The following is a 5,169-nucleotide window of genomic DNA, read 5'->3' on the forward strand; positions in this document are numbered from 1 at the left end:
GGTCAGACAGCCTATAGTCAAAGCCAGGCTCAGCCACTTCCTCACTGCCATGTGACCTTGGGCAAGTGATTTGCCCTCTCTGAGACTCACATTCATCATTGGTTTAAAAAAAAAAAAAAAAAAAAAGGCACACCAATAGGTTTCTGGGGATTGGAGGAGCCAGCACACATGAGTGTCTTAATTTGGGTTCCCTGGAACTAGACCTTAATACGAGGAGTTGAATGCAAATCCTCTATCTGGAGGGTGACCATAAGACAAGAGTTCAACTGCCTATTGTTTCTTTGGGAGGTGATCCCTGGAAACACAATTAGGACAATGGAGAAGTGGGATGGGGAAGGGAATGCAGCAGCAGTTAAAGGGACCTTTATTAAGGAAGTTTCACTGTGGGTAGCTAGGGCTCAGCCCTGCCTAGTGCCTCAGGGAGACAAAATAGAACATGCACCTCCCAGAGCAAGAGAGTCATCACACCCAGAGCAAGGGAGCTGGGGTATTTATCCACCAAATACCCACCAGTCATTACTGAGAGCTGCCTCCAAGGGCATGATTTCTCCAGAATGTCCTGCCTGCACCGCACAAGTCAGACCTGGGGACAGAGGCAGGGGCTCTGACAGTGGCTCCAGCCATGAGCGGGAACACAGCCTGGTGTGGATAGTTACAGTGCCTCAGTCAGTGGAGTTCACCTCTTCTGTCCTTCCAACACACCCTCCCATATGCACACACACTTACAGTCACACCCATACACACACGTTTACACACACTCGTGTGCACACTACAACACATGCACACACTGTTACCCAAATGGACCCAAACACATACGCAAAGCACACTCAAACATGCACGGACTCAAAATTGAACGAACAATGAACTCCTTAGCGCCTGCTGTCTCCAAATTGTCCAGCAGAGGGAGGGTTCTTCACACTCAGGAGGAAGGAGGTCCCACAGCTGCCAGCGACAGGACCAGACTTGGGTGTTTTGAGAATTACACTTGCAGTAGTGTAACAGGGCTCCGGGGACCCAGGGAACTTACGCCTCCCCTTCTCACCCTCATTTAATCACCCTCGTGGCCCTTGGCAGAAATTCAATGTGCATTACAAGCATGATGATACCGGACTATTCGCACGAAAGAAAAAGCCCAGATGCAGAGAGGGACAGTCACGTGCCCAAGGCCGCCCCTAGGAAGGAACAGAGCCCAGATTGAACCCACATATGCCGGATCCCAAGGCTAACTTTGTTTGCTAGTGGACGGCGGGGTTGTACAGAAAAGGGTCCAGGAGGTGTTTGACGAAGGATGCGCTCCTGGAGACCCTCGGTTGGGAGGGAGGTGTTGGAGAGGCAGCACCTGCAAGATCCGGGTGACTCACGTAGGGTCTGGGACTGTCTGTTTCCCATTCCGCTCTGGAGTACCTCGGACAGGGGATTCTGGCCGACGACCCCAGCACAGGCCACCGGGGGGCGCCCCAGGACATACGCCGCGGCTGCTGCCTCTCGCCCAGCCAGCCCAGCTGTAGCTCATCTCCTCCACGCCCCCAACTCTAGCCCAACCCCCGTCGACGCCCCCTTCTACGCAACGTGGCGAGGGACCCAGACCCGGACTGAGAGCCTGAGGGGTGGAGCAGAAAAGGACTCAGGGCTCCCGCTGAGGCCCCACCGAAGGATGCTGGGTAAGTCACTTCACTCGGGGGCTCAGTGACTCTGTTAAACGGAATAATAAAAAGTGATCTTACAAGTCAGTGTGAGAATTAAATGGGAATATATGGGAAGAGCACCCAGGAAACACTCAAAAAAAAAAAAAGTTTTGTTTTTGTTTTTGTTTTCAGACAGAGTCTCGCTCTGTCATTCAGGTTGGAGTGCAGTGGCACTATCTTGGCTCACTGCAACCTCTGCCTCCCGGGTTCAAGCGATTCTCCTGTCTCGCCCTACCGCTTAGCTGGGACTACAGGCGCCCACCACCACGCCCGGCTGATTTTTTTTATTTTTAGTAGAGACAGGGTTTCACCGTGTTAGCCAGGATGGTCTCAATCTCCTGACCTCGTGATCCGCCCGCCTCGGCCTCCCAAAGTGCTGGGATTACAGGAGTGAGCCACGCGCCCTGCCCTAATTTTTCGTATTTTAAGTAGAGATGGAGTTTCACCATGTTGGTCAGGCTGGTCTGGAACTCCTGGCCTCAAGTGATCCACCCACCCTGGTGTCCCAAAGTGCTGGGATTACAGGTGTGAGCCACCACGCCTGGCCTCATAATTGTTAGATTAACTTTGGAGACCACCCCCAGGGGTCAGTCCTTAAGCCCTTCCTCCATACACACACACACACACACACACACACACACTCGCACGCATGCACACACACAGAGATCTCACCCAGTCTTAAAATTTTGCTTTATTTTCTTCTTCCCTTTTTTTTTGTTTTTTTGTTTGTTTGTTTGTTTTTGTTTGTTTGTTTTGGTTCTCCAGTTCATGGTTTTTAATCAGCAGAACTGTTTGCCTTTGGGACTGGATAATTACTTTTTCATTGAGCTAGGTATCCTGTCTTGTAGAATGTTTAGCAGAGTCCCGGGTCCCTACCCTCTAGACACCAACAGTAACCACCAGTTGTGACAACCAAAATTGTTTCCAAACAATGACGAATGTCCTCTGGTAGGAAAAATCACCCCTGTTTGAAATCACTTCTCTAGTTTTTGGAAATATATATAAAATATTTATACTAAGGCTTCCCAAATATACATGCCCAACCCAACCCTCTCTTGAATTGGAGAAATGTCTATCCAACTGGCATGTCCAATTCCTCTGAACTGAAACTGACATCCTGACATCTCCCACAAAACAACTCACTCCACTCAGCATTCCCCACGTCAGCTGATGGCAGTTTCGTTTTTCCAGATGTTCAAGCCCAAACCTAGAGTCCCCCACTTCTTTCAAACTTCACGTTTGATCCACCACCAAGGCTGACGGCACTGCCTTTGTGAACAGTCACTCCTCCTTGGAATCCAATTGCTCTTGATCGCCTCTAAAGACCCCAGCTTGGTTGAAGCCACCATCATCTCTCACCTGGATGAATGCAGTCACCCCCAACTGATCTGCCTAGTCCCATCTTTGCCTCACACAGTCTTTGTTCAACAGAGCACACAAAGTCCTATGGTAATCCTGGCATGGTGGCTCACACCTGTAATCCCAGCACTTTGGGAGGTTGAGGTGGGAGGGTTGCTTGAGACCAGGAGTTCAAGACCAGCATGAGCAACATGGTAAGACCCCCGTCTCTACAACAAATACAAAAATTAGCTGGGCATGGCGGTGTGTGCCTGTGGTCCCAGCTACTCAGGAGGCTGAGGCAGGAGGATCGTTTGAGCCCAAGGAGGCCAAGGCTGCAGTGAGCTATGGTTGCACCACTGCACACCAGTCTGAGCAACAAAGCAAGAGCCTGTCTCAAAAAAAAAAAAAAGTTCATATGACAAATCTTGTCCCTCCTCTACTCAGAACTCCCCCATTTCTGTCACAAAAACATCACAAAAAGGCCCTGTGTGAATTTACGTATTTCTTTACTTATTTATCATTTATCATGTCTCCTCCCTAGAGGTAAACTCTGGGAAACTAGGGCTCAAATAGTGCCTGTCTCAAGGCAGATTGCCCAAGAAATATTCGATGAATTAATTAATTTTTTTTTTTTAGACAGAATCTCACTCTGTCCCCCAGGCTGAAGTGCAGTGGCGCAATCTCGGCTCACTGCAACCTCTACCTCCCAGGTTCAAGCAATTCTCCTGCCTCAGCCTCCTGAGTAGCTGGGATTACAGGTGCCTGCCACCACACATGGCTAATTTTTATATTTTTGGTAGAGACAGGGTTTCACCATGTTGGCCAGGCTGATCTCAAACTCCTAATCTCAGGTAATTCACCTGTCTCAGCCTCTCCAAGTGCTGGGATTACAGGCATGGGCCACTGCACCTGGCCTGTTGAATTAATATTATTATCTCTAGTAACCTAGATGGAAATGGTCTACAGGCAAATGCTACCCAAAAGGAAGATGATACCACTATTATACCACCACTATATATACAATGATGGTGTGTGTGTGTATGTGTGTATATATATATATATATAGTATAATAGCAGTATCATTTGCCTTTAGTGTAGCGTTTTATATGTATAAAATTGCTGACATTGTCATTGCCCGCCTTTTTTCGTCTGTTTGTTTTTGGAACAGGGTCTTGCTCTGTTGCCCAGGCTGGGGTGCAGTGGTATGATCATAACTCACTGCAGCCTCAAACTCCTCAGCTCAAGTGATCCTCCTGTCTCAGCCTCCCAAGTAGCTGGGACTACAGATGTGCACCATCACACCTGGCTAATTTTTTATTTTTCGTGGAAATGGGGTCTCACTGTGTTGCCCTGGCTGGTCTCTAACTCCTGGTCTCAAGCAATCCTCCAGCCTCAGCCTCCCAAAGTGCTGGGATTACAGGTATAAGCCCCCACGCCTGGGCCCCACCTTTTATATTCCCATATCAGGGACTACTCTACCATCAAGTTCCCTCAGCCAAATACCTGAGCATCACCCTTACCACCTCCCTCCCCTCAGCCCCCACTGCTAGATAGTCACCCCAATCCTGGCCCTTCCTGTTGTCTGGACCTCAGCTTCCCTCCTTCCCAGGGTCCCAACCCCCAGTGATCCCCCACAAGTCACCTCCCTGCCAGCCCTAGATCTGGCCATGTCTTATCCTGATCTGGCTCACACACTCTCCATGGCTCCCTATTGCTCTCAGCATAAAGCCTGTGCATTTGGCCCCTTCCTTCATTCCGCCCCCACTTCCCAGATCCAACCACCTGGCCCCTGGTGAGTTCCTCAAACACACTCTGCTCTCCCTCAGCTCAGGGCATTTTCAGATGCTGTTCCTTCTGCCTGGAGTATTCGTTCCTCCCCTTGTCACCTACTAAACTTCCACTCCAGCATCGGAGAAGTTCTCCCTGACCTATCCCCATCCCTCTGCTATATTCATCCAGCACCCGGGGCCTCGCCTTTGGAGCACCTGTCCTGGGTTGTAAATAAACCTTTACCCGTGGAATTATTTGTTCAACATCTGTCCCCCACCCCCTGAGAAGGCAGAAATCAGGGCCTGCCTGTGGTTCTGAAGCAGTGCCAGCAAACAATATGTGATCTGTTGATGAAATAAATGAACACACAAAC

This window comes from Papio anubis, chromosome 20 (genome assembly GCF_008728515.1).
Source record: "Papio anubis isolate 15944 chromosome 20, Panubis1.0, whole genome shotgun sequence".
Lineage (NCBI taxonomy): Eukaryota > Metazoa > Chordata > Mammalia > Primates > Cercopithecidae > Papio > Papio anubis.